General features: G+C 52.7%; 1 protein-coding gene across 1 annotated transcript in view; it reads left to right on the plus strand.

Annotated features, from left to right (window-relative positions):
- Positions 1 to 8459: 8459 nt before the first annotated feature.
- Positions 8460 to 24737, plus strand: part of VSNL1 (visinin like 1) — a 92750-nt gene continuing 76472 nt past the window's right edge. Inside the window, exon 1 of the mRNA XM_077152130.1 lies at positions 8460 to 8690. The gene's annotated coding sequence lies outside the window, so the exon portion shown is untranslated. The remainder of the gene's footprint in view (positions 8691 to 24737) is intronic.

Consider the following 24737-nt stretch of genomic DNA (forward strand, 5'->3'; position numbering starts at 1 on the left):
TTGTAGGTGTATAATATGTGGTTTAAGTGTAAATGTTCATGGGATTAGACTACAAATGCTTACTGGAATGGCCAACACCCTCTGCTTTGTGGTTTCAAAGTACACTGGTTTCCGAATCCAGTGAAACAAAGAGCCAAAGTTTTCCTCTCTATCAGATTAAGGAGCGGTAAATCGCCTTCCTCCTAAACTACCGTCACTCCTGTGGGGTCTTGTCGTGCCCAAGGAATGCAGGAGCTGGGGCAGCAGACGCCAGCACGGGAGAGGAGAGACTGGAAACTAGGGGTGGAGGACTGACTGGTCACCCGTTCTGGCACATGAGAGCCGGATAACTTCTAAAAATACCATAATTTGGCCTAAGATGGTTAATAATCTACGAGTTAATAATATCACCTGTAAACTGAAGATAATGAAATGTCTCAGAATCAAATAATACAATGATTGAGATTGTGCAATCACTTAAAAGCTATAAAGTACAAGGTATTTTCATATTGTTCTGACCTTACAATGTATGCCTAGTGTCCAGAAAAAACAAACAAAAAGAATAACAGAATAAATGCCATTGAAAATCAATTCATTTAGGTGATGCTTCTGAATACTTTGAATGCGGATTAATTGTGTAACAGATATTCAATACGTGTGATAGTAATTTAACCAAAATGGAAGACGCTCACGTGGAAAGGTTGTACCATTCCTCACATCAGACCTGGGATTCTAAATTCAAAGGCCACGCACTGGTCAGAGCAATCGGAGTTTTGTTCTCACACTGATGGCAGATGTTCGTTTTGCCTTCGGAAGTAAAAAAGGGAGCGTATCCTTTCCTCCACCATGTGGAGGGGCCGACTTTCCATTCCTCACGTTTCCAGGGTGATACGCAGGCTGGGAAGGTCTCCCCTGCCCAGGTACCTGCCCCAGCGGGTGTGTGAACAGGACCCTTCCGCGAGGAGACAGCGCTCCGGCTGGACTGCAGGTTCTCGGGGCTTGGGAGAGACGCCCCAGGAGCAGCGAAGGAGCCTGAGCCCAGGCGCAGAGGCACCCTCTGCCCACCAGGGAAACATGGCCCGGCCCAGTGCGCACGGACCAGGGGCCATGCCACCGACCAGGGCCACATGCGCTGACCAGGGCCACGCCACCCACCAGGGGCCACGCCACCCACCAGGGGCCACGCCACCAACCAGTCTAGGTGCACCAGGGACGTGCAGGTGGCTACATGGCCAGTGGACAAAGCGCCCTGTGTGCCACGTATGTAATTTTGACTTTGGCTATTTACAGTGGGAAACTACAGAGGGTTTTCCTCGGGGGACGATGTGGTTCTGAGTTTTTCCAGCCCTTATGGGTATGAAACAACAAGCCTGAGCAAGGCACTGGAGGCCTGAGCTAACGCAAAGGCCGAGGGCATGGAGCCAAGGCTGTGGGCAAGTGGTGACTGACGGGGAATGAGAAAGGGGTGGAGAAGGAGGTGACTCTGGCTCGAGTTTAGAGGACTGGTGAAAGTGGGCACAACTACATCCCCGAAGCGCAGGGCTGCACAGGCTGGTGGAGGTGAGCTGGGGCAGGGGCGGGGAGCCCAGTGGGGCGATGCTGAGTTTGAGGTGTCGGAGAGAACCACGGGCAGGTGCTCTGCAGACAGTTACAAATAGGAAGTGGGAATGTGCAGCTAAAATGTCAATGGTCACTTTTTCTCTTCTTGAACCCCTCTTGGGTGGGGCCATCAAATGAACCTTACTGGAGGTTTTACACTGGGAAGCACCCTAAAAGGCGAGCTATTCCTCCGCACCTCCCTCCTTGGGTGGCGGTGTGAAGCAGGGATGCTGGGACATGCAGACCATTTGGGCAGGGTAGACGATTCTGAACACATGGTGTACTGGTTTGCTAGCTGCCAGAATGTGATGCACCAAAAACAGAATATCTTTTTAAAAGGGAATTTAATACGTTGCAAGTTCACAGTTCTAAGGCTGTGAAATTGTCCAAATTAAAGCAAGTCTATAGAAATGTCCAAATTAAGGCACCAACCAGAGGTTACCTTCACTCAAGAAAGACCAATGAAGTTCAGGGTTTGTCCCAACTGGAAAGGCACATGGCTACATCTGCTGGCTTTCTCCCAGCTTCTTGTTTCATGAAGCTCCCCCAGGGTGTCTTCCTTCTTCATCTCTAAAGGTCTCTGGCTGCGTGGGCTCTCGTGGTTCTATGGCTCTGTTGCCCTCTCGAAAATGCTTCCTCTTTTCATGGGTTCCAGCAAACGCATCAAGACCCACTGGAATGGGCGGAGTCACACCTCCGTGGGGATAATCTAATCAAGTTTCCAAGACATAGTACTGAACAGGGTTTAAAGAAACAGCTGCCTTCACAAAATGGGGTCAGGATTAAGACACGGCTTTTCTAGGGTGCATACATCCTTTCAAACCGGCACACATGGTGTAGGGATTTGCATTTTCTCAGCTGGAAACAAGTGACTGCTGAAGGGAAATAAAATTATCAGAGTATATAGAAGACGTACCTTATATAGGCGTCTGGCTGACAGGAGAGCAGTACGTTATACAGCTATAATCGAAATCTTAATTGAAGTGGGGTGTATAAGAGGGTGAAACCCAAGACCCCTGAAACAGGCATCTGGAGACACCACCGCTACCTGCTTCACCTCAGCTTCGCCCTCATTTGCATAATGGGTTATAATATAGGTAGAAAGGGTTGCTGTGAAATGGAATATTGCATATATTGCTCAGCACACTGCCTGGATTAAGTGGGAGCGTGACAGATGTTTGATGACTCAATAATGAGCCATGTCAAAAGGAATCCAACCAGCACCCATGACTAAGCATCACTTCTCGTTACTGGAACATTTTTTCTTTCTAACACTGTCCATTCACCCAGAGACTAAGGTACCAGCACCAAATCAATACCTGGGGGGAAAAAAGACAATCAAAGATCAAGACTATAAAGTGAATTGTGAGAATCTTTTGGCAAAACGATGTGGGTCTCGTGGATGGCCTTGGGAGGGGCGTGGAAGGTACTATCTTTACTTTCCCTTACACTTGACGAAAAAATTCTCGTTGGCATTGAGAGTTTCATCAGAAATTCAAAGGAACTGTGTGAAGGAAATGGAGCTTGAAGGGAGAACCCAGTCAGTGAGATCTGCTTGAGGCCAGGTCAGGCCTTTGAAAACCCTTCTGGGTCAGGCGGTGTCTGAGGTACAGGGGACCCAGAAAATAGACCCATGATTTTATCTGCATGGCATTTCACAGAATTCAAAAGAAGTGCAGCCAACCATTAAGAACTACCTGGAAAGTCATGGAGGAAAAGAAATAGGGGCATATTGATCCATCTCTGCCATCGTCTCCTTAGGGCTCTCCCTAGCAGTAGCGGTGGGAACACCCAGGTAAGAGCCCTGACCTGAGGCCCAAACGCAGAAGAGAGTGGAATAAAGCATTTTCATTCTTTAGGTTGCAGACCAACTCCATTTGTCGTGACCATTTCTGAGGCTTCAACAAACTTCCAGGAAACTCAGTGACTCATTTAGCAGGGCCTTAAGAAACATCTACTTTGTGGATTGTTCAAACTTTAAGGGAAATTGGGGACCACATCTAGAAAGTGGTCTTTCAAACAGTATTTAGGTCCACTCATGGATTTCAGAAATAAACTAAAATATAAGTGCCAGTACTATTGCTACTCCATCTTTGGTGTGTAACTCCACTTTTTACTTCCTACCGCATCTAAGAGGCAAATGCATGAAGAAAACTCATAAATCAGTGATTCCAGACTCATGATGTATAAATACAGAATTTGTGATAAGAACCGTTTAAGGGTGGGGGTAGAGAAGGAAATAGGAACATTGTATATGCTATTGAAGTTAAGTTGGTCAAAAGAAATGAAATTGTTATACATTTAGGATGTTAAATTTAAGCCCCATGATAAACACAAAGAAAATAATAGAAAATATACAAACTCCCGGAGACAGAAACTGAGCATAGGTTCCGGGGGGGGGGGGGGGCAATGGAGAGTTCGTGTATGAAGAGTGTGTGCGCTCGGCGTGAGTGGGTGGGAAGCTCTGGTAAGGGGTGGCAGCGAGGTGCTGTACCATCGTCAGGGTAATTAATCTTTGGTAGCGGTTGAGACGGGAAACTTTTCAATGTATGTTTCCATAATTCAAAAATGAAGAGCAACTAAAGAGACGATGCCAATTAAATGCAAGATGTGATCCTGGGCCAGATCTAGTGACGGAGAAATGATCCAAAAGGTCATTATTGAGACGTGAAAAAATTGGAATATAGATGATAAGCTTTACATCAATGCCAAATTTCTTGAATTTGATAACTGCACTTAAGGTGGTTGTGTATGTGAAAATATACCCTTAATCCTTAGAAAACGTACATGAAAGTATTAAGTTCAAGGAGCATGAGCTACACAACCTACTCTCAAGTGTTTAGAAAATAGATAGACGGAGGAGTGGGTAGGTGGAATGATATGGTGAATGTGGCAAAATGTTAAAATTGATGGGTCTGATATTTGGGGTGAAGGGTGTATCGGCATTCTCTGTATGGGTTTTGTATTTATTAGTTTTTCAGTTGTACTCTAAATTCAAAAAGGTATCAAAATAAAAAGTTGGAAGCAAGCAAGAAAGAAACCAGGGGAGGACAGGGAGAAATAGCCAACGGGGTCCAACAAATCCTAGACTGCTCACCCCTCCTCTGTGTAGACAGGCGTGGAATGGCCTCTGTCCGACTGGCAATCACAACTCCCTCACCTTGCCTTTTCCCACTTGTTTTAGAAACACATTCAGAAGAGTACAAACATGTACAATGAAACATGTTATGTACCAGAAAGTTTGCTGTGAAGTTGTATTCTAGGAGATGGCATCCTGTCTGACTTTAGGGGAGTTATTTTATTGATTCCGTCCATCCATATGTTACAAGTTGAGTTGTGTCTCCAAAAATACATGTGCAGGCTTCCCACCCTAATGCTGTGACCATAGCCCTATTTGGGAAAAGGGTCTCTGAAGCTGTGGGTAATGAAGACGAGACCAGTGCGCATGAGGTCGAGCCCTGTTTCAACACAGCCTGTCTCCATGAGAAGGGAAGAACGGACAGAGATGGAAGGAGGTGGCCATGCCGCCGTGGAGGTCAGGACCAACCCAGGATGGGAGGCGAACTGCCAGAAGACTGGAAGAGGCAAGGAAGGGTTTTCCCCCACAGGTTTTGGGCTTCTAATCTCCAGAACTGTGAAACAATACATTCTGGTCTCGCTAAGCCACCTGGTCTGTGGTGCTTGGAGGCAGCCTTAGGAAACTAAAACACCATACATTTTAAAAACAGGATAAAAAGTAAAGATACATGAAATTATCTTACATAACACTTCTCTGTAAAGATAATAACCTTAGCTTTTGGAATAAAGGCATTTTGCCCATACAAGAAAATTACTGCCATAATTCTTTAGGAATTTAAATGAATATCTGTTTTCCAATTCTTATCGCTTTTCATTTTCTAATGAGAACTTTAAAACACCTTATTTTTCTTCCAGTTTTCTAGCTGCCCTCATGCCTTAAGTTCTACAGTTCTTTCCTCATATTTATACACAAACATTTCTAACAAATGATATTATAATGAGATTGCAGAACCACAAGTTTAGACCTGTTGTACTGCTGGTATTTTCTCATTTTTACTGTCATTCTCAGTGTGTCCGTGCCACATTTGACACAATTGGGAATATTAAATGTGGCTGTGGCCATCTTTAAAAAGTATTCTTGGTTTGATTTCATTTTCTTTGCTTGAATCTTTGAAGGAGTGTGGTGGGAGTGAGGCTAGGAACCTGCATAAAGAACGTGATTTGCAACTGAGGAAAGGAAAATGCCTAAGTGTTTCTGGGCAACTGAGGAATTTCTCCCCAGACTCATGAAGGAATAAACAATTCCCTGCCCACAGCATCCCACTCCCCCTAAAATAAAATAAAATAAAAACCCTCCACCTGGACCTGCCTTGGGTAAAGAGAGACAGCGGCTGAGCGGCAGCCCCCACCCCTACTCCCACCCCGACCCCGCCCCCGGGCGCAGGCTGGGCCTGGCTCCTGCAAGCTCACCAGCGACGCGCAGCTCTGCAGCAGGAGAGGCCCAGCGGGCTCGGTCGGTTTAGATCCCTACTACGTTCCCCTTTCAAGGTCATGCTGCCGCCCTAAGGAGGGGAACCGCTTTCTGCAATTAAAGGACAGTTTAGAATTGGCTTCTCTAGTGTGGCTTCGTGCTACAAATAAAACTCGACCAAAGGGCATCTGAAAAAAAAACAACTGAACAAAAAAGATTAGGGCTCTAAAAGCCACAGAACAGCTGGCGATTAAAAATCAAGATATAGCATTAAGGGCTTCAAACCACGCTCTAATACAACGGAAACAACCCAACTTCAATTAAGGGGGAAAAAAGCCTGCCCAATCGGACAAAGCCGCCTTACAAAGGCGCAGAAAATAAATCCGAGGCGCGCGACCCCAGCACGGCGGGGCGTCGGGGGCACATCTCCCTGGACACAAGTTGAAAGGGAGTTGCATGGAACGAGGAAGTCACCAAAACGACCTCCGGGGCGAGAAATAGGGACATCTCTTTGAAGCAGAGAAACCGCCTCGATTGATGCCGATTGCGGGGGCGGGGCGCGGTGTTTGAGAATGTTTTGGGGAGAAAAACCGAAATGCCCAGGGCAAGCCGCTTCTGGGGAGGGAGCCTATAAAAGACGGAAGATTACTCCGAAAGCCTTGGAGACTGTCTCCCCAGCCAACAGAGCTGAGTTTAGCCACCCCCTCCCCCACCCCAGGAACCACGGGGCGCGCGCGGTGGCGGCGCGGGGAGCCCCGCTGCGCAGTGCGGACTGCGGCCCCGCAGCGCCGAGCCGCATCCCGTGCGCCGCGGCGCCGCCAAGGACAGTACCGCTGCCGCAGCGCGCCCTGCTCCGCGCCGCTCCGCGCTCCGGGTTTCCCGGGTCGCCGGCACCCGGCCGAGGAACCCCGCGGGGAAAGGCGTGCCACACGCCGGGTCCCCCGAGTCCGAGAGCGCACACCCCCCGCCCCCCACCCCCCACCCCGTGCGTCGCTTTCCAGAAGCGCGGGGCCAGCGGCACGCGGCTGGGTGCTGGGTGCTGGGGGCGGGGGCCGGGACCCGTCGCGCTTTGAGCTGGGACGCCCGAGGGTCGGAGCCTGGCCGCAGCCTTCGAGGCCCCGACGCGTGGAACCGCGTTCTCCAGGTTGCGCGCAGGTGGCCGGGATCCCTTCCCAGCTGGGGCCCCCAGGAGAGCCCTCCCCGGCAGCCAAGGTCTGCCACGAGAGACGCTCCTGGTGTCCCCAGCGCCGAAAGGTTCAGTGCCGTCTCCCCGAAGGTGATGGGGGAGGGCGCTGTGCAAACTGTCAAGTTCTCTACTTGGGGGGAACGTCCTTCCTCGTGGAGTCCACATCACTCCCCTCCCCCGGAAAAAGGAAAAATCTCGCCTGACTGTAAACGGCCAGTGCCCAGAAAAGTGCCTTTTATGGAGGCAGTGGGTGTCCGGGGTTCAGGCTGGGGGGCTGCTGCCCATGCGCGCAGCCTTGGGGTGAGCGAGCAGGCCGGGAACATCTGGGCAGTCTCCCTGCTTTCCTGGTAGGGCAACGAGCAGACATTTACTGGGCACGACTCCTTGCCAAGTCTTCTAGGCTTTGGCAGGCCATCGGGAGCGAGGCAGGGCTGGCACGCATGGGGTCGTTCAGGGACGCAAGGGGGCGTTTGGTGAGGGCCTGCACCCCGGGTTCGCAGGATGGGCCATCCCCTACACCCAGGCATATTCAACAGCGTTTACAAAAGGCATACAGAAGGCGCTCGTTTTTAAACCTTCGCTGCTGGCGAGCATGACTTGTTGAAGGTCGCACAGGGCAAGAAGCACACATTTCTCCCACGCCTGCTTTGGGCCGGGGCCCTGCGCCCCCAGGGCTCCAGCTGATGAGCCCGGGATGAGATGCCCCCGGCCAAAGTGCCCGGGGACTGTCCCTTCGGGGACCCGGCGCCCAGCTCACAGGCCTCCTCCGAGGAGTGTTTCTGCCGGTTTTCCTGCACCTCATGCGCCACCGAGGCCTGAGCCGGGGTCGGCGAGGCCCGACAGCGGCTGGAGGCAGGGTCCCCGCGTCCCCTCTCCGGCCTTCCGCGCCAAGGCTGGGTGGCCGCGGGGCCGAGCCCAGCCCGCCTCCCCGCGCGCGCGCGCCCAGGTGCCCGCGTGGCCCGCAGCCCCGCGCCCGGCGCCTGTCTACCTTCCCCGGAGTTTCTGCTAAAAGCTGGAGATGCGGATTCCGCGCGCGCCGGCCCCGAGCCCCTCAACTGAGCATGCGCCGGCGCGGGGCGACTCTGGGTCCCGCGCTCCCGCGCTCGCGGGCTGGGGTTGCGGCGCTGCGGGCGGAGGGCGGGCGGGAGGAGAAGGGGGAGGGGCGCGGGGGGAGGCGGAGGCTCATGCGCCTGCGCACCGGGCTCCAGGGCCCTCGGCTTTTCTATGGGATTCCGGATCTGCAGCAGACTCAGGCAGGCGGGCGCTACTGCGGAGCGAGTCCTGCTGCTCCAGAGCTCCGTGGGGAGAGGCAGCGCAAGAGAACCCCACTCGAGACGGCTTCACCGCTCACCCGAATTAAACACACCACATCCATACAGATAAAGAGCTGCTGAGTGCTCTCCTTCGCGGGAAGGGGCCCTGCGCAGCGCTGAGACTGTAAGTGGCCCAGGCGACTTGGTTGCCTTCGTGCGCGGTAGCGCAGGCAGCCGCCAGCGCGGTGCCTGGGCAGCTGGCACAGACCTCGCTTTGCACGGGTGCGTGCAGGCGCACGGGGCCAGCCCCTCTGGTTGAAGCTGGCGGCTGCAGGGTAGCGTGGGGGGGACCTCTCGGAATAAGGTGGGGGAGGAGGGGGTGCTGGCGGCGCGATGCGGGATTGTCTGAGGCTCGATTTCAGAGAGGGTGGTTGAAAGGCTGTTTGGTGCGTCTCCACGCAGGCGGGTTCTCTTGCCCAGATTTAAGTCGCTAATTGACGGGCTGGGAAGTTTTCCCGCTGCTGAGGGAGCTATGGAGCGGCCGCGGAGGAGCGCCAGCCTGCCCTCGGGGCTTGGTGCACGGTTTCCGTCGCGGGAAGAGCAGCAGGGGTTTGCTAAGCGAAGCGGAGCGGACGAGATGGTGTGCAAGTCAGGGCTGGTTTCTCAGCGGGCTGCAGGGTTCGGACCCACTGAGTGAGGCGCAGCCTGGGCACGTTCCTCTCCGTACCTAGAAAGGAGTCGATCATTTTTCTTTCTGATTGTTTGTCGCGGTGGTGAATAGGCAGAAAAAAAGGGGATGGGGGCTCCCGCCCAGTCGGCGGTGGGTTCCGAAAGGAGGCTGCGACTCGAGACGCGCGCTAGTTGGCTGCCTGCGCCTACCTGCCCCTGCCTGCGCCTGCCTGCTCCGGGCTGCGGGGCGCCCCGAGCCAGATGTGCCACTCTCGGGCCCTGGGCTTCCTTAAAGGAGAAAAGGTCGTTGGGATTTCGGTTCCGATGGGTGGTCCTTGCCCAGAAGCTGAAGAAGTGTCCTTACAAGGTCAAACTCCGCTTGGAAACCACCTCGGAGGCGCAATGGCAGCGATGGGGACGCGCGGGCGGGGGGCTCCAGTAAACGGCAGGTCCCTGCGAGAGTGCGGTGGGCGCAGGGCACTTCCCTGCGAGTATGCGGGGCTGCGCGGCGCGGTGGCCTGGGAGTGGCGAATCCATTTTCCTGGAGTTGCCTTCCTGTCCATATTTTGGAAACCAAAATAAAATGGAAATGCTGGCGGGTGTGGAAAACGCAAGCTGTGGACTGTCTGTGTGTGGCTTCCCACTTGAAGGCAAGAGGAGAGAGAGAGTTTTATTTCTACATATTAAAATTTAAGGAAAAATAAAGGAACTTCAGGTTAAGACAAATCAAAATGAAACTCTTGTAGAATCTCATTTTACCCCCACCCCGTCCAAGCCGCCTGCGTGTGCTGGGGGTGGGGCTGAGAGCGGGAGTCCCGCATCACGAGCATTTACTCGGTAACCCGCGCTCTTTAGGCCTCGCGTCTTCAACAAGCCCAGGAAAAGCTGCACTGGAGCAGCTTTTAGCAGACAAGGGAAGAGTGTGGCCAGTGTGTGATTCCCAGGGAAAGCTCGGGTCCAGTTTCTGAGATAAAATAAAATGAAAACTCCCCCAATAAGGCAGATCCTTCTTACAGGGATCCCTGTTTGGCCCTTTTATCCATCCAACTACCTGGAGCCTCTTACAGGAATTCATGATTTATTTAAATGGGTGGAATTTGAAGTTGCAAATTTGAGAATATCTCCTTAGAAACCCAGCAGTCATAAAGCCTACCCTGTCAGCCCCTTCCTCACTCCAGGTCACAGGGACCAGCCATTGTCACAATGGCGACTACTGCCTGCCCTCTCTTGAGAGGCGGCACCGGTTCCGTGAGGGGCAGGCTCCAGTGATTGATAGGTGCTGGAGGAAAGGGGAGCCCCGACTACATCACAGAGATGTTTGGTCTTGGATTCCCTGGGTCCTAGGCTTAATAAGGGTCAGATTGGGAAGAGACTTTAGAAGGCGTGAGGTCAGTCCCTTGTTTTACAAATGAGGGAACTGAGGCCCGGCGCCATGGAGCTGGAAAAAGAAATCAATTGACTACTAGTCTGTGGAATAGGAAATGAGTAAGTGATGTTGCGTGCAGTTGCCAGTGTGATGGTGCTGCAATCTCAAAAAAAAAAGAAAGAAAACCACCTCTGCTCCTGCAGCCCGTCTTTTAAGCTCGCCTCCGGGACCATGACAGCGCTCCCTCCTCTGCCTCTCTTTTCCTAGGAAGCTCTCCTTCCATCTCTTTTCTGTTTCAGCCACCGCCGATAACCTGCCTCGGCGGACGTTCTCTTGGCCGTTCCGGCCTCTGCATCTCGGGCAGGTTCTCTGGAACCCTCGGGGTGCTGGAGAGAAGGGGCAGATCAGACGCAGCCCCTGTTTGCCGGCGCGCGCCCCCCCCCCCCCCCGCCCCCGTCCTTCCCTGCCCTAAGCCCCAGGACCCTTCGGGGAGTCCAGCCTTCGGGACACTGCGGTGCCACCCCCGCCGTCCGACCCGTGCACCCTCTTCCCAAGCGGGCCTGGTGCCTGGGAGGCAGACCCCGCTCAGAGGCGCAGCCCTGCGGGATCCTCCGGACACGGCAGGTCGGGCGAGGCGGGCGAGGCTGCAGAGGCGGGAGGCTTAAGCGGAGCCCACGTGGGGAGCCGCGCGGCCATTGCGGCCCTGGGCTTCGGAGGCGCTGGCGCAGCTCCATCACGTTGAGTCTGGACAGGTGCAGCCACGCAGGACACCGGCCTTGTCTTCCCTCCTTTTCCTCTCTTCCTCCCTTTCTTCCCTTCATGAAAATTTCCCGAGGGCAAGCCCAATGAAATCCTGGCCTTCTGCGCCTCTGCAGGCACCGGGGAGGATGCCGCAGCCAGCGGAAATGCCTCCTGCAGGGAGACCTCCAGGATTCCTACCTGAGGCGCTGGAGCACCTGGAGAGGGCGGGGGGGTGGGGTGGGGTGCACAGCAAGGCGGAGTCTGCCCCTCCCGGGGAGATCAGGGAGGACTTGTGAGAGCCGCTGCGGGGGCTGAGGGGCGGGGTGAGTTTGTGAGTACCTCGGCTTAGCCACCGACTCTCCCTCGCGCGTGGACGGGCTCCTGTCCTGGATGGGGTCTGGGCCCAGCAGACGCTCAGGTTCGAGGCCCCTGAAACCGCGCGTGGCGGGACTGCTCTGAGCGCCCGCGGCGTCCGCAGAGGGCGAGGGGGCAGCGGCCGAGGGTCCTGCAGGGATGGGCTGCACCCAGAGCCCCGCAGGGGTGCCGTGGGTACCGGCGTGTTACCTTAGCAGGCTGTGGGTGCTCTCCTGCGCTGCATATAAAGCTCTGGATTCCAGACGGTGCTCAGCTGGGTCCGCGGACACACCAGCCGCACACCTGTCCCTCCTGACCAGCGCGGTGTATTTAATGTTGAGTGACTCCTCTTATTTAGGAAGGTAGTAAAGGCCCTTTTTATAGGAAATATCAAATTCAACTAACCTATTTAGGAATTAGCAATGGCCAACTCAGTTATGTATAGAATATATACAAACATAATTTTCCTGAAGTATCAAACGGCACAGAAATAAATTTAAAATGATTGAACTTTCTACTATCCCTGTGGTTAGTTCACATAATCAGTAGACTATATGAACTGGATTGGGTCCATATAAGTTACCTAATATAGCTCTCCAATACATAAAAAATACACATATATCTGTATAAGGGGAAATTTTATTTAGAGACATGTCTATGAATGAAATTATAGCCTGCCAGGGCAGAGATTTTAATGACTTTTTTCATATCCCCATGTATCTGAACAATGTCTATCACAGTAGGTGCTCTATAATTTTTGTCAATTAAATATTTGTTCTAATAAGAATAGATTGCATAAAACTTGCTAATTATATCAAGAAATTAAATCATCTACTAAAACTGCACAAATTAACATTGCTCCAACTATCTTTATATTACTAAAAGAAAAAAGCTGGACTAGAGACTATTGTATAATTTATTTTCTAATAGAAATATAAAAGTATTCTATTAGTACTTCTACAAATGCTTTTTAACCAGCATATATAATTCCAGTACCCCTCTTTGACCTCTTAATAAGTAAATATATTTATATTATTTGATCTATTTACAAAAGTGCCATTAATGGGTGACAGAGGGGCCATAATGGAGCGCACGGCCGCTGTCCCCTGCACATTCAGGGGCGGGTTGTTGGACTGTAGTTGCTTTGACCCACTCACTGTGAAGGGCCAGCACCTCTGCTTTCTCATTTACAGTTTGTTTCTAAAGATAGCTTCTGCTCTCTTAAGTGAATCAAAATAGTTTGAGTTGTTCCCAGCTTGATTCATTGAGAATTTACAAATGGAAGGAGATGAGGATGCTTTGGAAACTATTTCATGAATGAAACAGAAATGGAATAGCAAATCACTGAAGAATCCTCAAAGAGGTTTGACATGTTAATAATAAGGTGCCTGTGAATACATTAAAGAGACAGTCTGTACCCTTATCAGCTGATCTGGGAAGTCAGTTCTTTATCTGGATGCTTAGCTTTCTCTGCATTTCCCTGCTACCTTCCTTCTTGCATTCTTGCAGTCTGCTGTGCTAGCACAATTGACTAAATTGTCAATTCTAAATAAAAACACACTTCAAGGCATTTCCAACAGTTTGTTGGATTATTTGCACTTAGCAGTCCCTTCCGTTTGTGCTAAGTGGCGGTTGAGACGTGCAGTGTCATCGCTCACTGAGGGGCCTCCGTCCGGTGGCTGCTGAGCTTCCACAGAGCCCAGCCTCGGGGCCGCCCAGCCCAATTTCGCACAGCGCCACTGCTGAAAGACGAAGCTGTGCAAGTCCCCCAACTTCCTGGCAGTTATTTCAGATCCAGGGAAGGTCTGATTTTTTAAAAATTCTTGTTCAAATCAAGTCTTTTCTAAGTATAGAAATCTGTTGCTTTAAATATGTTATTTCTCCCATTCCTTTGGCTTTTGTTTATAATCTGTTTGGCTCTGAAAGACTGTGAACTTTAAAGGAGCTGGATGTAAATAGAGATTTTTGGCAAATCATTAACACATTAAATATGCTTTGGACACTGGGTGATTTTTTTCTTATGCAAATAACCACAGACCCCACTGATTCTGTGGTTTTATATTTAAGAGTGTTTATTACAAGTTATGGTTAAGTAGGACTCAAGTGTTACAGCAGTCTTGGTGTTTGATATTTTGCACTAGTTTTGTTAATTTGTGATTAGTGTGTTCAATTCTGGTTTCTTGAAATCCAATCTTAAATTATGAGTAAAATGTCCCAATGGAGGCCCATTAAGTATTATCAATAAATTTGAAATATTTATCAATATAATATTTATTTTTAATATACCACATGCTATAACAGTCTCCAACGAGTGATATCTGTGTGATGTAATTATTTGGCATTTGATGCTATGAGTTAATGGCAAACCATCAATTTTGTTTATTCCAGAAACAAAGTTCAGAAGTTCAAGTGTTTCTGAAATTGATATGCTGGGTGCTTGGTGATCTGGGTACGGACAGCCTGTCTCGTTCCTGTTTCTTACTCATAAGGGGGGGCTTCATGAAAAATAAATTTAAATGCTCTGTACAAAATTGTTAGTTTTCCTTCTAAATGGTATAAAGGTGCTGTTTCCTCAGAGTGAGAAGCGCCTAGTTCTGTCCTCGCGTTAGTCTGAGAGCGGGGAAAACCCGCACCCTGACCATGCCCGGCAACCCCAAGGGAAGCTCGGGAGGAAATGCAGCAAGTCTGGAAGGCGGACACCAAGAGACCCGGTTCCACGACGCGTCCGACCGCCTGGGGTGAGCGGGTCCACGGCTCAGCTTTGGTTTCTATTTGAAACAATTGTTCACAGTGATTTGATTGTAAAGAAAACAATATCATGCTTCCTCGCTGAAGCTGTCCACTCCATGATATCACTGCTGCTGCCCCTTTCATCGGACAGCGGGCGCTCCCAGAGCGCGCTGCTCTCCAAAGCGCGGCAGCACCAAGGCCCCGCAGCCTCTGGCGGGAAAGGGTGCCACACGCCACCCGACAGACGCGGGTCGAGTGGGCACGCCAAGCACGGCGGGCACTGGGAACCATGCAATAAGGCACAACTGCAGCCTTCAAGGAACGCGTGCCGAACAGAAAGGACAGGTAAGCGCAGTCCAGTGAGTCCAGGGAAATGAAAGGCGATGTGGGTGCGAGAGGAGAGGATTCTAGGAGCCATTGGGCTGACCCTCAAGCCTCCTGTCTCTCTCCTTCCTTCTTTAAACCTTCCCCTTTCCGTCCTGCCTTTTCTTTACCTCCGCCCCACCACATGATGCCAGCTTATAACTGGGTGCAATAAGCTATGGAACTGAAGACGATTTATAAGTGTATTTCCATGTTGAATACACTGGAAGGTTTTCTATTCACTGTTTTTCAGTGTAGATAAATAATGTGGCCCCTGCCTCCTCCTTACACAGTGAGATTTCTATCCTTCAATCCCTTCCCTAAAAAGAGTTTCTATCTGATACTCTCCCTTTACTTCCTCATTATTCCAACCCATTTCATGACTAATCTTTCAATGAACATCTGTGGGAAGAGTCTCATGTCATCTCTCCTTTCATTCTTTTCTCCCAGGGCTTTTGCAATAAAGAAATTATGTCTCCCAACCCCCCCTTACTACTGAAAGGAAAGCTTTTTTCCTGCCCCCCCCACACTCCCCAAACCCAAAGTGGCGTTATTCATTTCAGCACTTCTTAGAGCCTTTTTCAATCCCCCCACGTTTTTTTCCTTTCTCTGCCTCCTGAATTCCCTGTCTCCACCTCCCCTCCTGCCCCCCCACCCCTACCTCCTCCTGCCCCCACCTCCCTTCTACCCCCCACCTCCCCTCCTGCCCCCATGTCCCTCTGCCCCCACCTCCCTTCTTCCCCCCACCTCCCCTCCTGCCCCCCGTCCTGCCCCTCCCCAGCCCATTCCTGCCCTGCCCTGCTCTGGCACCTCGCCCTGCGTTCCCCACTTCTCCTACAGTCGGCTTCTGTGTCCTGCTGCACTCTTTCCAAGCCTACCTGTCCTCACTTGCTGTGGTTAATAACAGCCGAGGTGCGCACAGAGCAGTTAGAGGGGGTGGTCCTGGAAAAGGTGTGCCACCGAAGGCGTGCTGGAGCTTAGGCCCTCAGTGCCGGGTGCCTGGCTGAGCGAGCACTTCCATTCACCCCTGTCACACCTCCTGGGCTGTCCAGCCCATCCTGCGGCCCTGGGGCAGGTGACACACCGTCCGCACGATCCAGCGCTTTCATGGCAGCCTTCGTGCTTCGTGCCAGGGCACGTCCGCCTCTTCTGCTCGCCTCTTCCTCCAGCCTCGAGCCTTCTGCATGGCGCCCCTCCTTCCCCACTTCTGGCTCTAGCACTGTCACTTGTCCATCGAGTATATGTCCATCAACGCCAAATGAAAGGCAGAGGCTGGGGCTGCCCTGTGGGTGGCAGGACGCGTCCACTCGCTGGGGGGCCGCCGGGGCCCGGGTGCTGAGTGGGGAGAGGCAGAAACGGGGTCGTGCCAGAGGCGAGGTGGAGCCTTCATGCAGGAACCACCCGACACGGTCAGTTCCTGTGATAGGCGCTTTGTACATCTTTAAGCAAAACATTTTAAGAGCGATTAACTTTGTAACAAGTCGGCACTTGGGAGGCGACGCCGGAGGAAAGCCTGTTCGCTCAGTTAACCGCCAGTGGACTGCGTGGGAAGGCTCTCAGACTTTGCTTCTTTACAAGAAGGAACGTGTTTCCAAACTGTGTCCCGTGTGATTCACTGATAGGTATTTGCCCTCAAAACGTTTTGTGTCTAACAGTTTTGGGGAGCACTTGGCCACTGCGTCCCCCACTTGGATATTCTGAGTGCAGGTGGCGGTGGGAAGGGGCTGGCTCTTGTGGGACAGCCCACCGGGCAGCTTCGCCCCACTCACTCTGTCTCCAGACACGTCTGCCCAAGGAAGTGCCACTAAAATACACCCCCTGGCATGCCATCGTCACCTTGGGAAGCCACTTTGAGAGAAGAAAGCTGATCTTCAGGGTGGAAAAGGCACAGGCCCGCAGGCGTGCGGCACATTCAGGGCTCACCGACGTGCAGCCACGCAGAGGCCCTGCCTCGTGTGGAAAAAGTGGGCTGATCACCTCTCTCGTGGGGGCCCCAACGGGTGAACCCCCCGCACCAGCCAGGCCGGGCAATGACCGGGGCTCATTGTTCAACCTTAAAACATCCTTGAGCCGGTAGGTGTAATTTAAGAATTGAAGGTCTGGTCTTTGCAGATTGTTACCTCAAGGAGCTGTGTCCCTGCCCAGCCCAGCCCAGCTCCTGGGCAGATCGCCCGGCCTGGGTGATAACTACGAGCACGTCTTCAAAGCAAAACTGGAATGCAGTAGCCCTGCAGGGGAGACCCAGATAGCGTGAGGTTTGGGGTGCGTCTCCATCGTCCCCCCAGAATGTGTCGTGGCCTCTCTGAGTGGCGTGAGCGTGGCTGTTCCCAGGAGACACGAGGAGAGGAAAGCCACATGGCACGTGCCCGCCCCAGTGGGAAGCTTTGCAGATGAGACCTTTTGTCCTGCTGGCGTGAAGGGAAGTCTGGGGGTGACGGGGACCCCAGCCACGGAATCAGCACGGACCAGCTGCACAGACGGTGTGTGGGAGCAGGGTTCGTGGGAAGACAAGGGACCCCAGTGTTCAGGCTGCCACGGGGCACGGCCCAGGAACAGGCCTGCCGGGGCCAGGCCTGTGGGGACAGGCAGCGACCGGCCTCTCCAGGGGCGATTCTCAGCCAGCCCAGAGTCTCCGGGGCCAGCCGGGCCGAAAGCTGACATTCAGCGCTCTGGCCGCAGCCCTGCCCGTCCCCGTCGCAGGCCAGGCTGGTTCACCTGCATGCGCAGGGGCTCTGGGAGGGGACCGGGCAGCTCTGCTCCATGGCTGAGGCCATCGAGGGGCGCAGCGGGGCTTGGGAGGCTCTGCAGAACTGGAGAGCCGCGTCCGGGCATCTGGTGGCCAAAGGGGCCGTGCCAGGACCCACAGCGTCGCCTCACCAGCCTGGGCCCCTCTAGAAGCGGCAGAGAGGTGACGGGGGCGGGAAGCAAGCGGAGAGGAGGAGGGATGGTGACCCCCCCCCACCGCAGGACATGAGTCTCAGGTCGAGTGGATTTGGGAAACGAGATTGAATCTGACGTGGCCAGAAGTTTACGTGTAGACTGGGCCGGGCTTTTTAATACCCAGTAACAACTACTCTTCCCGTTCCTGAGGGTGACCTGGAGAGATATGGCTCAGCCCGTAACACCGTCCCTGGACAGGAAAGGGGGACGAGAGAGAAGCTGTGAGGCGTGACGAGAAGTAACGCTGTCGCCCGGCCCAGGCAGCAGCTGGCTGCGCAGGCTGATGCGAGGTGGCCTGGACAGGCTCTCGGGGCAGCCAGCGGGGCGGAGGCAGCCGGGGTGGCCGCAGTGGGAGACCCGGGAGGCCGGAGCAGCCCCACCTTCCCCCGAGGTGCCGAGAGGAGCGGGGCACACCGCCCACAGCTCCCGCTGCCCGCCGAGATGGCACGCTGGTCACTATCGGAAGCTTCCTCCAGGCGGGGTCACAGGTAGGCAGTGCGGGCAGGGACAGCATTTGCCTTTTCACAGCAATGGCCACCGAGCCTTTAAAGCACGTAGCAGGCGCTGAGCTTGGGTCTCGCACGTGATCGCATCCACTCCGCGTGACAGCGCCGCGAGTGGGTGCCACGTGCCAAGACGAGTGGGGCTCGGAGACGACACAGAGACCCGGCTCCTGGTCCAGCCCCGGACGCGCTCTCAGTCCACGCCGCCTTCCTGTTGCTGTGGGTCCCTTTCGTGACGGGAAGCTCACCCTTCTGGACACAATATCGAAATGGGCCTCCATGTACCCTTCACTTGTTATTAAGGTCACTTTTTTTTTGCTTCTCTCCCATCCTTCTTTGCTCCAAAGGATGTGTTTGAAGCAAATGAAACATTCTATACTTTCATCTGTAAGTATTTAAATGTGCATCTGGGAGAATTCTTAAAAACAATACTATTATCATACCCCAAAATACTAAATATCATCAAATATCCAGTTAGTAGTCAAACCTCATACATATTTTTATGCTTTGCTGAATCAGAATCCAAATAAAGTCTATGCATACGGTTGGCGAATGGACAGAAGCTTCTGCTATGTAAGTGCAATGGAGACACGAGACCTGCCTTTAAAGTCAGGCCCAGGAACTCTGGGCGAAAGTTGTCTACATTTTGAAAACTGAAAACGCTCCCTCTGAGATTAATTGCTTTGTCTGTGAAAGCACTTGGAATGCTGTCTGGCATGTACAAGGCCTTCAAGGAGTGGTAATTTCTGTTAAAAAAAAAAAAAACTAAACTAAATAATAGGCCAAAAGCTGTGGAAACTTCTTGGATTAAAAATAATAGAATAAAATTTAAATCTGACATGACATTCTATTAACAGAAGACAGCATTATGTTACAGAAATGACATAATTTTAAACAAAAACAAAAACTAATTGGAAAGTGAACCTGATTCGGATCTGAGCCCGCTGCTTCTTCATAAAGCCCATCTCTAGGGAGCGTTGGCTCCTTGGGCCATCAGTGGGAGTTCCGAATAAGGCGATCCAGCAACCTGAGAAAATGGAGACAATATTGGACCATATAAATCTGAACAAAATTTGAACTGTGACTACGTGGCCTTGGGCAAATAATTTAATCTCTCTGAACCTCAGTCTTCTCTTTTGTTAAATGTAAGTTACAACCTATCTCACAAGATTGTTGGAAGGACTAGAGATAATATATATTAAATACCTAGCACACCCCTGGCATTTAATTGACACTCAATAATGATCATTATCATGACTGCTATTTTTTAATAAAGAAGTAGTACTTGCTGTCCTTAAAGAGCCTTGGATTTAAATTGAGACGTTAAGTGAATGCATAACCGGAAGCATGGAGGCAAGCAGAGCTGAAGACCTTCTGCATCAAGAGCGTCTGAAACCACTTGTGAAGTCAGTGAGCACTTCGCCTAGAGCAGGTGTGTGAGTCAGACATTTATTTGTAAGGGCTCATGGCACAAAGATGTAACCATGCTCCTGAACGGCTTATGCCAACGAAATGCAAAGTTTCTTCCATGGTATGTGCGAACCACTTCCTAAATGCCAATGGGAGGTATGAAGTACTTGGATTTTGTAACAGTCCTGGAAGGGTATAAGTCTGTGAAAGGAAACGCATCGGCAGATGGTTTAGTAGAAGGAAAGTTGAAAGTCCATACTGAATTCCGGCTAGTTTCTGAAATTATAGTTATAGATTCCTGTGGTAGATAACGAGGGAATTGCATCATTTCTTTGAATTTGGGCCTAATTTGGACACCGCTGATTGTTATCATGGTGATTAAGATTGGTTTATTATAACAGAAACTATTCCAGCTTCGTGGAATTCCAGTTTCATGGTTACCTAGGAATACAAATAAGTACAGGATTTTTCTTATTTAATTGAAAGGAGATATAGCTTACTTTTTTCTTTCAGAAGATTTGTTTTCTGGTTTTACAAACTCATTTAACAAAACTCTTCTGCATAAGAACTAGACCCAAAGAAGGCTGCAGGTCCAGGTGATTCACCGAACAAATGTTTGGTTCTCCAAGTTCTTACTTAGTACTACCGCTCTCCACTGTACTTCCTGGAGAGATGGGGACTTGCTCTCTTTAGGTACACAGCTATGCCTTTAATGATTAAAAGGAGTAATCCTTGCTCATCATAGGGAATTTAGGAAACAAAGCTTATAAAAAAGAATAAAATCATCTATAATCTATTAACAGGTTCTATTTCCCTCCTTCGTAAATAGTTTTGTAGTTGAGACAGCTCCTTTCTTTAAAGTTTTCATTCTATTTTTTTCCCTTAACATTCCAGAGAGAATGTTAAAACGCTTTGCTGACGTAACTGTAGATACCTCGGCTACCCTCCCCAGTGTGACTGCCCAGAGGCCGCCCTCTCTGTTTATTGTGACACAGTTTCTTCTTAAAGCCCACTGAAGAGAGCACAGCACGCTGACTTGGGGCATCCTCCACGAGCTTGGGGTTGGGGTTGGGGTTGGCGTTAGGGTTGGGGTTGGGGTTGGGGTTGGGGTTGGGGTTGGGGTTGGGGTTGGGGTTGGCGTTAGGGTTGGGGTTGGGGTTGGGGTTGGGGTTGGGGTTGGGGTTGGGGTTGGCGTTAGGGTTGGGGTTGGGGTTGGCGTTGGGGTTGGGGTTGGGGTTGGGGTTGGGGTTGGGGTTGGGGCTGGCGTTGGGGTTGGGGTTGGGGTTGGCGTTAGGGTTGGGGTTGGGGTTGGGGTTGGGGTTGGCGTTGGCGTTGGGGTTGGGGTTGGGGTTGGCGTTAGGGTTGGGGTTGGGGTTGGCGTTAGGGTTGGGGTTGGGGTTGGCGTTAGGGTTGGGGTTGGGGTTGGGGTTGGGGTTGGCGTTGGCGTTGGGGTTGGGGTTGGGGTTGGCGTTAGGGTTGGGGTTGGGGTTGGGGTTGGGGTTGGGGTTGGGGTTGGGGTTGGGGCTGGCGTTGGGGTTGGGGTTGGGGTTGGCGTTAGGGTTGGGGTTGGGGTTGGGGTTGGGGTTGGCGTTGGGGTTGGGGTTGGGGTTGGGGTTGGGGCTGGCGTTAGGGTTGGGGTTGGGGTTGGGGCTGGCGTTAGGGTTGGGGTCGGGGTTGGGGTTGGGGTTGGGGTTGGGGTTGGCGTTGGCGTTGGGGTTGGGGTTGGGGTTGGCGTTAGGGTTGGGGTTGGGGTTGGGGTTGGCGTTAGGGTTGGGGTTGGGGTTGGGGTTGGGGTTGGCGTTGGCGTTGGGGTTGGGGTTGGGGTTGGCGTTAGGGTTGGGGTTGGGGTTGGGGTTGGGGTTGGCGTTGGCGTTGGGGTTGGGGTTGGGGTTGGGGCTGGCGTTAGGGTTGGGGTTGGGGTTGGGGCTGGCGTTAGGGTTGGGGTTGGGGTTGGGGTTGGGGCTGGCGTTAGGGTTGGGGTTGGGGTTGGGGTTGGGGTTGGCGTTGGCGTTGGGGTTGGGGTTGGGGTTGGGGTTGGCGTTAGGGTTGGGGTTGGGGTTGGGGCTGGCGTTAGGGTTGGGGTTGGGGTTGGGGTTGGGGCTGGCGTTAGGGTTGGCGTTGGGGTTGGCGTTGGGGTTGGCGTTAGGGTTGGGGTTGGGGTTGGGGCTGGCGTTGGCGTTGGGGTTGGGGTTGGGGTTGGCGTTAGGGTTGGGGTTGGGCTTGGGGTTGGGGCTGGCATTAGGGTTGGGGTTGGGGTTGGGGTTGGGGTTGGCGTTGGGGTTGGGGCTGGCGTTGGGGTTGGGGTTGGGGTTGGGGTTGGGGTTGGCGTTAGGGTTGGGGTTGGGGTTGGGGTTGGGGTTGGGGTTGGGGTTGGGGTTGGGGTTGGGGTTGGCGTTGGGGTTGGGGTTGGGGTTGGGGTTGGGGCTAGGCAAGTCATTTCCTCAAAGCTGGGCTCACTGCGCCGCGGGGAGGGTGAGCACACACACCTGGTTGCAGAGGCATTGAGACTTTGAGGAATTGTATCTAAGTGCGTCGGTAATTGTTAGGCTCAGGGGCGGTGCCTGCCTTCCTTGATAAGCCCTGGAAAGTCTGCTTTGGTCAGAACCTACCTGCAACTGCCTGAAGTTCCACTGTTTCTATTACATCGTTTTGGGGCATAAAACTGGGAAGAAGAGCAAAATCTATGCAAAGGTGCCAAAGCGCTGTTTTAGGCCGTTTCGTGGCATGCTTGGCTTTTATTTTCGTTGCTGTCAGTACCATCATCTTGTCCCTGCCGTCGCCTGCCTCAGCCCTTCTTGTCTTCCTCACCAGCCTGGAACCTGAGAGGGTGGACTCAGTGCCTCCTTAGTCCTTGGGTCTCTCCGTGGACTGGACCCTGTCGGACACTTTCAAAACCGAATTCATCCATGTACATTTTCGCTTAAATTATTTCACTGTTTTTCTCTCAAAAGCAAGTTGTATGAGATGACACTAAACACAAGACTGTGGGTTTCTAGCATGTAGTTAAAGACGAATTTCACGTGCTCGGAGTTGTGTCCCACGCCTGCCTCTCACCCCTCCCTGGCGCCCTGAAGGGCCTCATGGAGAAGATTTTCTCTCACCCACACAGCAAGCAGCTGCTGTGTCCCTGCAGCGGGCAGGGGTGGAAGTGGGACCCCGGGATACATGATGCCTAAGAAAACACTCCTCCTTCACGGAGGTCCTGGTCCAATGAGGGAGCGGCCTCCAGGGCCTGGGGCTTCAGTCTAGATCGCTGAGAGACTGCTGTTTGGCCACGCAGAATCCTGCCTCGATTATCTGACTTTTAAGACGTGGGATTGCACAAAATGGCGCAAGCACAAACACACTGTGGCCTTGTGTGGGTTTGGTGTCTGCAGGGTTGACACCCCCAGTCTGAAGGAGAACCCTTGGGGCCTGGCTGATTTTAAGGTTAGTTTTAGAAGAAATCTGTACCAAATGCAGGGAAGACCCAGCGTTTATGAGTCCATTTCTACATCAGGTTTTACAAGAAACACATACGTTAAAATGAACAATCGTAGACAAATGCTGCTTAATAAAAGGAAGCAGATGATAAAATAATGCCAGTTCACCAATTCTTAAATCAAGTAGACCAAAAAAGTCATTGGCTGGCAGACACATGGAGGAAAGAAATTTATGTCTGTAGTGTCACGTGGACCTGAATTCGAATCCTGTCATCACCATTCTCCAGCTGCATCGCTTTTGTTTTCTAGCCTATGAAATGGAAACAGTTCTAAGACTGTCTTGCGTGTTTGTCACAGAGAGTAAACTAGATTAAGCATGTGGGGAACCTACTGCGGAGCTGGGTAGAAGAGCGGATGTGTGGTACCAGGAAGCATCCATTGTTTTGTTTACAGTGCTGTGTGAATAATTAAGACCTCTACGTCTTCCCAGGACTGACCTATGCAGAGCCCTCAGACCGAGCGCTGCTTGTCTTTCAGATTCGCCCCCGTATTGCAGAGCCGAGTCCAGGCCAGCGTCCAGCATACTGTCGGTGCTCGATAAATGTGCATCAAGATCGAAGGACACCAAAAGGTCCCAAATACTTGTTGAAGAGATGGAACACGGAGGGGAGGGTTTCTGACCACATGGGGAGGAAATTTCAGGGCAAAACAACCTTCCGTCGCCGGAGTGGCGCCCTCTGAGCTCTAACACCTTTCACACGCCTCGTGTGCTCAGGTACTCCCAGACGCCTGCAGTGAAGCCAGCAGAGAAGGGACAGAGGGGGGGAAGGCTCTCTGAAATGCACTGTGTGTAGACACCCCTCTGCCTGTGCCACCTCTGCGTCCCAAGCACGTCATGCATGTGTTCCCTCGTCCATTTCCCCAGCAGTCCAGTGAGGTAGCCGTCTTCTTCCAGGTGAGGAAACTAAAGCTCAGGGGACTACCTTTCTCCGGGAGCATCGGCTTTGTAAGCAGCGGTTGCATAGCCCAGCCCACCTCCTTGTTGCTTCTTTTCTCACTGTTTTGTGCTCATGTGACGGCGTGTCTGCCCCATCCGTTCATCCCCTCCTTCAGCGGTCTTTCCCGGACCTCTCCCTTGCCTGACCCTGGGCGCTCGCGGCTGACCGCGCCAGAGGCCTGCCCTCGGGGGATGTCAGTCTAGTGGGAGAAGAGACACGAAAATCATCACAAAACAGCCTAAAACCACTGATGAGGTGCCGCACCATGGAAGAAAACACAGAGTGCTGGGAGATGTGTGTCTGGCTGTGAGGCGCTGGGCTCCACGGCACTCCCGGCAGGTCTGCGTTGGCACCTGCGCTCGGGCTGCGGGGACCTGCTGCCTGCTCCTGGGAGGAGTGCCTTGTTCTCAGCGGCCCCAAGGCCCCCGCAGCGCCAGCCCGGCAGCTCCGGCTGGGTCCCCCCACGGCCGCCCCGCCACGGGCATGTGGCACAGACACGGGCGTCTCTGGAAACACGGGGACTTCGGCCTCCCACGAGGTGACCGACGGCTCGGCGCTAACGAGTGTGTGTTAGGGAGGGGCCCGCTGGGGGACACGGGGAACGGGGAGGGACCAATGACAACGACAAGGAGACCTGGGGGCCGCGTCGCGGACTCCCAGGGTGGGGCGGCGGCGGGGGCGCGGCTTGAAGGGCAGGAGGCTGAGCGCGGAGGGGGCGTGGGCACAGGAGGGGGC

The sequence above is a fragment of the Tamandua tetradactyla genome, chromosome 3 (genome assembly GCF_023851605.1).
Source record: "Tamandua tetradactyla isolate mTamTet1 chromosome 3, mTamTet1.pri, whole genome shotgun sequence".
NCBI classification, from domain to species: Eukaryota; Metazoa; Chordata; class Mammalia; order Pilosa; family Myrmecophagidae; genus Tamandua; species Tamandua tetradactyla.